Here is a 10,874-nt window from a genome sequence, read left to right on the forward strand (position 1 = left end):
TTAAAGGCAGTTTAGTCACTATCTGCTGTGTCCTGTAGAATGTCTCGCAGACTCTTTCATGAATCAGGAACCCCGAAAGATCATCTCATCTTTAGGCAAGTTTAGCAGTCCTCTCTCTGCGGGTTCTCTGTGTCCAGTTTATACAACAGTCCAGGCAAGAGCAGTTTCTTGCCCAAAATGGCTATCAAACTCCATAAGGAGCCTATTCGATGCCCATCTTCCTCTTGAAGTAGATTGGTGCTGCCAGGAGTAGACGTGTCTCATTGTCATGAAAAATCCTAAGTTATTAAAATATTAAATGCCATGTTTTGTAGTCTTTGAAAGATATGAAGAATGCCTATCTGAAATATATCTATGCACATCTAGAAAATCAAACTAACATTACTACAAGCTTGACTATTATCAATGATTATCCATTAACAACCTATATTTTTAATTATACATTACATTTTTAAATGAACTACACAATCACAATACCTCAATCAAGATCAGAAATATATATACATATAACAAAATTGACCTTAAAATCCATACCAATGAAATTATTTATATCTATATCATATCCCCCTTTAAATGTAAAAGAACATTTATAAACAATATTTGGGAATATGGGCGTAGTTATTTTTCTCCAAAGTTCTTCCTGCTGAATAGGGGCGCTGTTAATCAGGTCTTTTATGATAACCTGTGTGCTAGGTTCATTTCAGTTGGCAGTTGAATGAAGTAATTTCTTGAGGGTGTTCACAGCAACCTTTTAGGAGGAGGTGGTCTATCATACCATATTGGGATAGAAACAATCCACAGGGTCTCATCCTCTGTGAAAACAAAAGAAGACCCTCTCCAAAGCATCATATCCTTAGACCCAAATTTGAAAGTCATTATACCCTTATGATATCCATTATGGTTTAGCTTGGCAGCCCATATAATGAAATGTCTCTCTGTACTTAGCTCCTTCATAGTCAAAAATTTTAAAGAAAATACAATGTACAGAATCCAGACTCTCTGTGAATTGACAGGTCCATTCTTTTGCAGACCCAGTGTAGGTGTGGTAGTCTGAACGTTAATTGGCCCCCATAATCTCATAGTGAGTGGCGCTATTAGGAAGTGTGACTTTGTTGGAGTGGGTGTGGCCTTGTTGGTGAAGGTGTGTCAGTATGGGGGAAGGCTCTGAGGATTCCATTGTTCAGGATACTGCCCAGTACAAGATGTGGGACTCTCAGCTCCAGCACCATGTCTGCCTGCATGCTGGCATGCTCCCCGCCATGATGACAATGGACTGAGACTCTGAAACTGGAAGCATCACCACTTAATGAAATGTTTTCCTTATAAGAGTTGCCATGGGCAAGGTGCTTCTTCACAACAACAGGAACCCTCACTAACCCAGTAGGTAAGGATGTGACTTTTTGACCATTTACCCGACGTCATTTGTAGGTTTGCTCTTGCCATCGTGTACCAGATGTAAACAAGTTTTCTCTGTAGCCAAAACACCTCCCACATGGCCATACAGATCGCTATAACGCTGGAAGAAAATAGCTCAAAGCAAGTGCTCTGGAAAGTAAGCATGACCCATGGTTGTCGTGGGCTGACAAAGAAAGACCTCTTTGCTTGTCCTCATCTTGGTCTGGATACCAAGCCCACTCTTCAGGGAGTTTCATTTCTTGGGGACACAGGAATGTCCCAACATGATGTACTTGCCTAGTGTCAACAAACTCTTCAGCTTCTCTCTGCATATGGAAACACAGGAATCTTTGTGCTTCAGCGAAATGAACAGTGCTGTCCATGCTTAGTTCTGTTCTCCTCACATCTTCAGTAGCAAGGGATGGTAGGAAACATTCCCTTCTCCCCCGACAAAGCGGCTGTGATCTCACATGGGCTTTTTTGTTTCTGTTTTTATCTCGATGTGATTATAGTCTCTTCTAAAGCTTTGAAGATAAGACTTTCAGACACAAGAGAGCTGAGAGCACAGAAAACTGACTGTTCGTCTGCCGTGTTTGGAGGAAAACAGAAAGAATGGACTAAAATGCCAAGCTTTCAAAGTCCCGTGCCCTGCCATATTGAAGTTTTCTGAAGCAGAGGATGGCCCGATGGACTTTGTTCTAACACTGAGGTATTTGCTATCTGCCGGCTGCTATGTCTGAATCCAATGGGATCGTCCAGAACAAAGAGTTACAAGGCCTCAGATTTATGACGACTCTTATTTCAGAGGAAGATTCCTGGGTTTCTCTGCAGATATTGTGGATGAACCATGAAGTGGGACCACTAGGTGGAATAAAAGCAAGCTTGACCCGACTTTGACAATCAACATGAGACGAACTCCTTCCTTCAGGCACACAAGGGAAGAGTGACTTGCATAAGGGATGCTGATCTCAAGAGTCCACGAAACAAGAGCCATAGGATATGTAACAAAGGATCAAGGGGACTTCCCTGTGTCGCTAGAAGTCCCTTCTCACTGCAAACCCACCTAGAGATCTAACTTAATAGGACTGTGTACCAGCATGCCAGATGTGGCTGTACACAGGAAGGGACATGGGAAGTTGTCCTATAAATGGGATGGACTCTCTATCCAGAGGTCATGCTGGCCACTGGTCAAGATGCTCCACAAGATTAGGAACCAAGTATATAAGCCTGTTAGGAAAGGTGGACCATGGGTCAATTCTGGGTTGTCCTTGAGAGCAATGACTTTCTGTAGGGGAGGGAGGAGAGATTGCATCTCTGCCAGAGTCTGCCGCTCCTGTCACGAGGAAAGGGGGCACCATCTTGGCTAAAATTAAATCCGGCCTTTCCTCACTCAGTCCACCATGCAGGCTGGGCACGAACTGGGCCAAGGTGCTAATATAATTAGGGCGGTGAACTGGTGCCCAGCCACCCGCCTCCTCTGACTCATCTGCTCTCATGCCCTCCAGGTGACCCATGGCATCCTCCCTGCTTGTCCTTGATTCTCTCCTTGGCGCTTTGCCAGCAGGAGAGGAAAATTCCCATGATAACTGGTGAAAGAGATCATGGCTCATGAAGAAAAGAAAGCCTTAACTTCGTTATTTTTCCAGTCTCTTTGGGATATCCTGGGGTCCATGATTTCCTGGGGAAACAATCGGGTCAGTGAGGGGTCAAGAAGGTCAAGAAGAGGGCCTGACCCTTCATGTGTGTTCCACAAGCCGTATGTTCTCTTTGTCCTTTTTTTCTTACAACTGTTTCCATCACTACTAATGTACCCAGCTTTCCCTAGAACTGGGCCCAACTCCTAGCAGCCCTGATGTCCCGGACTTCCTGACCAGTTCTATTGTACCTACCAGGATGTCAGTATGGCCTGACCTTGAAGAAAGCAAGATACTGTCTGATCAACCATCATGAGCCTGTGAAGCCCAGGGCAACAGCGTGTCTCAGGTCATTTGAGAAACCCTCTTGTGAAACAGACAACCCACGCTGCGCAGAGCAAACACAGAAACCTGGAGGGCTCTACTTATACAGAGCCTTGCACAAGCCCTCAGAATCGAGACTCAGTTTCACTTGTTAGACTCCTGCCACTTGCTCCATTGTTTCTCCCTCATTCATCTTTACAAAGAATTCAGCTGAGACCACCCGCCCAGGTCCAGAGCAATAGTGCCTGCTGCTTTGGAAGATGCTCGAAGATGCAGGAGCTTCAGCTACACTGGCTGCTCTGTAGGTCCTCAGACTGGCCATGGCGGAGTCACATGGTCCAGGGTCTGATCCTCAGGATTGCATTTTCAGAATTTACTTAATCTTTTAGAGCCTCAGTTTCTCAGTGTAAGTGGGGTTAGCAAGGCCAACTGGTAAGATTTTTGATAATGATAGTTATGTTAGGATAATAGTTGGGATAAATTAAGATTTGTAAGTCAGACACCCGGTGCTTGCCTGACCCAGGGTCCAGTAGTACCTGCAGTTCACAAATGCTTGGCTGGAGTGGAAGTCACAGTGAGGGTGGTCATAGTTAATCCAGTTACTAGAGTCAGGGGGCTTTTACTCCACCTAGCTTACAAGCTGTGAATGACCAGCTGGAGCACCAATAGTAAGGAGGACATCTGACCATCTAGAGTACAGTGTCAGGCCCACAGCATCCTTTCCACAGTAGGGTTGCTGCACATCCACATCGGAAAACAGTGGCAGTGCCGATCCATGCCTGAGGAGCTCGTCAGTCTTTAAGGGGAATGAAGATGAGACAATTGACAACTCAAAGTCACTGGCTCCATGGGGGTCCCTATGTGACTGCCGAGCAGCCACTGTTAGGCAGACATGGCAAGACCTTTGCCTCGGTGTTCTTTCTTTGAGGCTGTAGCCACATGCTGTCCTTCTGGGATGTGCCCTTCTTTCAGAGTGCTCAACTGCCCTCCAGCTATCAAGAGGTCCTGCTAATTCCCTAGCCTGGCTATTTGTAGACCTCCGTGGTAGGACATGCATAGACCGCCTTGAGGTGGCAGCTCTTTCACAAGTGGTTATTATTGCTGTCTGGGGTTGGGTTTTTAGAACCAGATTCTCACAGGGTCACCCTTTGTTTCCAGACTTTGAGCCTAGCCCTATGTACTTTGGTTTTAGAGAGCTATGCACTGAGTATTGGACCTGAGCAATTCTCATCCTCTGAGAAGGATTGTGTGTGTCCCAGGAGAAAGGAAGAAGGAGGCGTAGGATGCTGAGAACCCAAGGATACAGAATAGTCGGGCCTTTGACCCACTTCTCCCTTCATGCCACAGGCATTCTATTTTAAGAATCTCTGGGTTTTGTCTGGCATTGTTGACTTGAAGTTTGTATTTCTCTTCTCTGCTTCTAGGGTTGTGCTGTGACTGACTTGTATCAAAGGACTTCTTAAAGATTTAGAAAATTGAAAAGCTGTTTTTAAACCATTGGTGAGCTAAAATCAGCCACAGGGGCCATGTTTACAGCAGGGAAATTGGGAAACACTAACATCACAGTGTTTGTCTTTGGGGAGAAGGCTGGTCTGACCCAAATAGATGGGTTCTTTTCTGACCCCAGCTATTCATAGCCCAGTGAGCATATAGGGCTGACCCAGAGGTACCCTAAACACAGTCAACTCCAAATCGAATTCAAATTTATTCCCTCCACTAACATGATTATCTTCTTATAAGTATTTGTTTTGGTCACTGGTACCAAAAAATGTCAAGAGTCAAGGAATTCTGATAGTAAAGGGATGAGTCACAGACTTCAGCAGAGAGATGACTTAGTCACAGAGAGAATGCGTCCCCTCTCTGCAGCCAGATGCAGATGTGACATTCCCAGAGCCCATTGGTAAATACTCAGAGGTTTAGGGGTAAAGTCTCCTTTCTGAGTAAACATGGAGACCGTTCTTTAGAGAAAGGGGCAGACCAGTACTCCAACAGTACTCCATGGATGCAGAGAAGGTCTGGAGAGGACCTCGTCATCTGTGCAACAGACAGGCAGTCAAATGTAAAACACGCACATTTCCATTTCTTCGTTTGTTTTCAAATTGAAACTGCTAAGCATTTTCGCCCTGCCTTGATGTGCTAAAGGGAGACAGGCAGAGGTATCGGAATCTGTACCGAAGTTTACAAATATCCCTGAGACAACGAGGCATTGCCTTCTTATAATAGAATGATGAGAAGCAGGGGACATAGAAGGGGAGGGGCTCATCTCAGGGGTCCTTCCGGATCAGGTGCCACAGGTGCAGCCACCCCTGTGATGCGCTGCTTGCTCTCAAAGCTTGCTTGTTGCCTCTGTTTCCCTCTCTGTGCTGACAGCCAAGCCGACAATGCTCATCATCGACAATGCTTTCCTGACTGACCCTGTGTGGACCCCATAGCTCTTTCTCACACCATTGCTGGTTAATGAAGGTGACTCACAAGATGAGAATCATGTGCTATTCCTGCCCTCATTCAAAAGAATTGAGTGGTAAAAGTGAAAGTCTTGAGAATTCATACAGTATGCTTATCCAAATCATTTGCTTATATTGGTTTTCTTAAGTGCTTAGGGGTGGAGCTCAGTTGATAGAGTACATGCCTGATGTGCCCATAGCCCTGAGTTCAGTTGAAGTGGGATTCCCTTCTGTATGCTGTGAATATGCCTTATTACTGTTGGTTAATAAAGACGCTGCTTTAGCCTATGGCAGGGCAGAATAAAGTCGGGTGGGAAATCCAAACATACACACATACACACACACACACACACACACACACACATAGTAGGCGGGGTCAAAGAGATGCCATGTAACTGCCAAAGAAGAAAGAAGCTAGAATCTTACTGGTAGGCCACAGCCTTGTGGTGTTACAAAGATTGATAGAAATGGGTTAATTTAAGATGCAAGAGCTAGCTAGAAATACACCTAAGTCATTGGTTAAACAGTGTTGTAATTAATATAGTTTCTGTGTTATTATTTGGGTCTAGGTGGTAGGGAAACAAAGCTCAGTCTCCAATTACATTCAATCTCCAGCACAGTGTAAACTAGGTGTGGTGGTATTACCTCTAATCCCAGCACTCAGAAAGAGGCACAATATCATGGCGATTTAAATAGGAATGGCCCCATAGAGTCATGCATTTGAATACTTGGTCCATAGGGAGTGGTACTATTAGGAGGTGTGGCTTTGTTGGAAGAAGTGTGTCATTAGGGGGTGAGTTTTGAGGTCTCAGAAGCTCAAGCCAGCTCACTTTCTCCTGCTTAACCAATCAAGATCAGACCTCTGAGTTCTTTCTCCAGCACCATGTCTGCCTGTGTGCCTCCATGCTCCTCACCATGATAATGAACTAGACCTCTGAAACTGTAAGCCAGCCCCAATTAAATGTTTTCCTTAATAAGAGTTGCCATTGTCATGGTGTCTCTTCACAGCAATAGAACCCTAACTAAGATAGATCAGAAGTTCAAGGTTAATTGGATCTGGGTTTGCTAAAGGTCAGTGAAGAAGTTTGTTAATCAAAACGTGACTCTCCAGACAAGTGGTGGGAAGGGGAGGGGAGGGGAACAGACATGTCATTCCAGCGCTCAGGAGGCAAGAGTGAAAGTTCCAGGCCAGCCTGAATTATATACGAGATCCTGTCTCAGAAACCAAACCAATTCAAAACTGTAATTCTTTTATTAGAAGGAAAAAAATAACAATTCCTAGTCAAGCACAATTTAGCCTAGAGTCCAACAAGCTAGACTAAGGAGGTATTTTTTTAAAATGTACTTTATTCCTTAAATCATCACATAGGTCCTAGATAACATTAAAGAATTTTCAAATAAAGTATGTTTTAATAAATTCTCTTCCCCCAACGCCCCTCCATCCTTATAACCTAATAAGCATCCCTACAGTTTCCTTTCCACTCTGACATCACAGGTATCCTCTTGTCCTCTCTGCCACCTTGCTTAGTATTGTTCTTTTCAAATCCACATGGCTTCTTGCACACGTCATGATTTTATTTTCTTTACGGGTGAGTGAAATTCCACTGTGCATGCACAGCGCATGTTCGATACCCGGCCATCTGGTGATGGGCATCTAGGCTAGTTCTGTTTCCCAGCTGTTGTGAATGTAGCAGCAGTGAACATGGATGCACAAGTGTTTCTGTTATAGGACATGAAGTGCTTTGGATCTATGCCCAGGAGTGGTCTTGCCGGCTCATAGGATATCTCTGCATTGATTTTTTTGGAAAGTCTGATTTTCATAATGGCCGTGCTAGTTTGTACTCTCACCAGCAGCAAAGAAGACATGCTTGTTGTTGCTGATGTGTGGTAGATTTACAAAACTGGATGAGATGCTGGACAATGAGACTGTATAGAGGCAAGCTTCAAGGTTCGCTATGAGGTCTAAGTGGGGTCTAAGTATTCTTAAATCAAGGTTTGTAAAACAAGTCAGGGCTCGTTAGAATTTTCCAATGAATGAGAATGGATGGACTAGTGTTGATGAGTGAATCTGGGGTCCACCACTCTGGTAGCATGAGACCCCGGCCAGGAAATATGCTTCTATTCCACAGAATCTCTAACCCAATAATTCTCAACTTTCCTAATATTATGACTCTTTAATACAGTTCCTCATGTTGTGGTAACCCCCAACCATAAAATTATTTTATTGCTATTTCATAACTATAATTTTTCTACTGTTATGAACCATAATGTACATATCTGTGTTTTCCAATGACCTTTGGTGATCCCTGTGTTAGGTTCATTCAACACCTAGAGGGGTTGTGACCCAAATGTTAAGAATACAGCTCTAGGCTGTGATGATGCTCAGGATTTTCCCTGATGTTCTGAATTCCACCTGTTTGCATAAAGGTAAATTTGACAGGAATGAAAGATGAGATCCAGGTTCATGGAGCAAGGTACCGATGATTTCGACCTCTGAATTTGCTCTGATGTTGCTCTCTGAATACACCCTATATCTGCTAAGGAACCAGCTGCGTGAATTATGTAGAATTAGGGAGTCCTAAATATCCCAGTTGTAAAAACCTTTTCCTTAGCTAGAAAGCCATGCTCTATGTTTCAGAGGAAGCAGGACATACAGCAGCAACACTATAAGTAAAGAGCATGCTGCTCCAGGTATGCACCGCCCACATAGACCCAAGTTTCTGCCCAAAGGTTGCCGTGAAGGACCACCTGCCCAAAGGATGCTGTGAAAGACCACCTGCACAAAGGATGCCGAGAAGGACCACCTGCCCAAAGGATACCGTGAAGGACCACCTGCCCAAAGGATGCCTGTTGGGAGCCACCTGGAGGCACAGGTTGGTCCTGCAGTTTGGAGGTATACCTGGCTTAGCCATGTGGGGCTGAGCACCCTTGCCTGCACCCTTGCTTGCACATGCTCAGACCAGCAGAATGGCATTAACCAATCAGGACAGTGTTCAAGCCTCTCCACCGTTTAAAAGCAGCTGCCTCAGGGCCCAACCCGCTCTCTCTAAGCTTTCTCTTGTCCCTGCTCTATCTTCCCTTCCCCCAATTTTCCTCAATCAAAGGGCTCCGAATAAAGATGTGACCAGGGAAGGAATTCTCGTTTTTGGTGGCGTTCATTCCTGCTGGTCAGGATGCGCCCCGCAACTGGTGCTCGAAGCCCCGGGACGCTGAGGGACCCTGACAACTATGCCGGGGGACCCTGAGAAGGAAGCGCCCAGCAACGTGCTGAAAGCCCGGGAGAAAAAGCCGAAATCAGACACCAGGACACAGAGAGCCGTGAATTTCAGAACTCTGAACACGTGGAGCGGTGAGTGACATCAGTTAAATCCTCCAGAAAGAGGAGGAAAAAGAATAGAAAAAAGTATAGGCCTAAAAAGAAAAGAAAATACAAAAAAAATCAAAGTTAAGGTATCTGAAAGAAGGTACAGAAAGCAACGGGGAAGAAAAATCCCTTAAGTTCAGTGCAGGAGGAGTGTGAACAGCAGCAAAAAAGGCGAGGTAACTAAGGCGGGACTATGAGGACGATGGGGTACGGGAGACCGCGGCTTCCGCTCCCTTTCCGTCCACCTGCGTACTCGCTGTTAGAGACACGGAGGCAACAGTCTCGTAGGGAGGCGAGTTTGATCATGCTTGAAGACTGCCTTTCCTGTTCTTAAAGAGCCACAGAGCTTTTGGAGGTGATTTTCGCCTAATTTTGTTAAGAGAGCTCAGTCTCTGGCTCTCACGTACAGAAATTTTGATTGAGGAAATGGGCTGGCATGGTGGTGCACACCTGTAATCCCAGCTACTCAGGAGGGAGACACAAAATTGCACTGGAGAGTGCTAGCTCGTTCGGGAGGCGTGGCCATGCTAACCAGTTGCTGGCGGGGAGTTTGCTGGAGTCCGCAGAGGCCTACTGTCACTGTGGCGACATGGGCGGGCTAAAGTCCATGTGACATCAGAGGCTATATGTCCCGGCCTTCTGGCGGGGCTATGGTTTTTGGAGGACTTTTTCAGCACCTGAGCGGACTTGCACTGACTGAGGCGGAAGCTGCGTGGTGAGCAGCAGCACCGCTTAAGACCTAAAGACAGAGACCCCTGGGAAGGTCTGAGACTGGGGCCCCCCGCGGCCCTAACCGGGCCCCCCATGGGTGGGCGGATGCCCCCCTCGCTGGAGCTTGGAAAAGACTCACGGCCGGCGGTGCAAGTTCATTGCCTGAGGATAAACCGGCGAGCCCGCGCACGGCCCGGGGCGGAGCCATGCCTTTGGGCCATGCGGAGCGCGCCATGGTGGGCCGCGCCTGAGAGGCAGAGCTGCTGCGGCCGCCGCTCACAGCCAAGGTCGCCAAAAATTCAGTCAGATAAAAACATTTGTCGCCAAAAATTTAGTCAGATAAAAACATTTATCCCCCAAAAATTCACAACGTCCCTTTGTCAGCAGGAAGTAGTCAGATCGATTGCCGACGCCCATTCTCCCTCAAAGAATTGGTCGTAATTATCATAATAAAGGCGTGTCTACCTGGTTACCGTATCCTAGGTAACAAAGGCGGACCTTTTGCTTGAGGCAACAGGTGGAATAAAACAATGCTACCTAGAGGTTTTTTCATTTGAATGCAGGAGCTGGAGAGATGGCTCAGAGGTTAAGAGCACTGCCTGCTCTTCCAAAGGTCATGAGTTCAATTCCCAGTGACAACTGTTTTGGTGTTAGACAATAGAGGGGGATCACCAGTGACAGCTTCCCCCAGAGAAAGGATTTCTCTTGCATTCTTTACACTTAATTTTTAATTCAAAATTTTGCTGGTACAGGCAAACAAGATTTGCTTTTTGAAGCAGAGACCTACAGGTCTCTAAGTTCAAAACCAGCCTACTTCCAGTACTGATTGTGCTGAATTTTTACACTGAGAGTTTTTAATACTCTTAAATGTTAATTTGGGAGGAGAGTTTTGTTTATGTTTTTCTAGGAATGCTGACATACATCTGGGTGCCAGCAAGACCGACCAGAGAAATGAAGGATACTGCTGTGGAAGATTCGTGCGGAGGCAGCAGAGATAATCTT

General features: G+C 45.7%; 1 pseudogene; it reads left to right on the top strand.

Moving 5' to 3' along the window:
• Positions 1 to 9,868: 9,868 nt before the first annotated feature.
• On the top strand, positions 9,869 to 10,050 carry LOC148120469 (Nuclear RNase P; annotated as a pseudogene).
• Positions 10,051 to 10,874: the final 824 nt, after the last annotated feature.

Source organism: Myodes glareolus, chromosome 11 (assembly GCF_982192425.1).
Source record: "Myodes glareolus chromosome 11, mMyoGla1.1, whole genome shotgun sequence".
NCBI lineage: Eukaryota > Metazoa > Chordata > Mammalia > Rodentia > Cricetidae > Myodes > Myodes glareolus.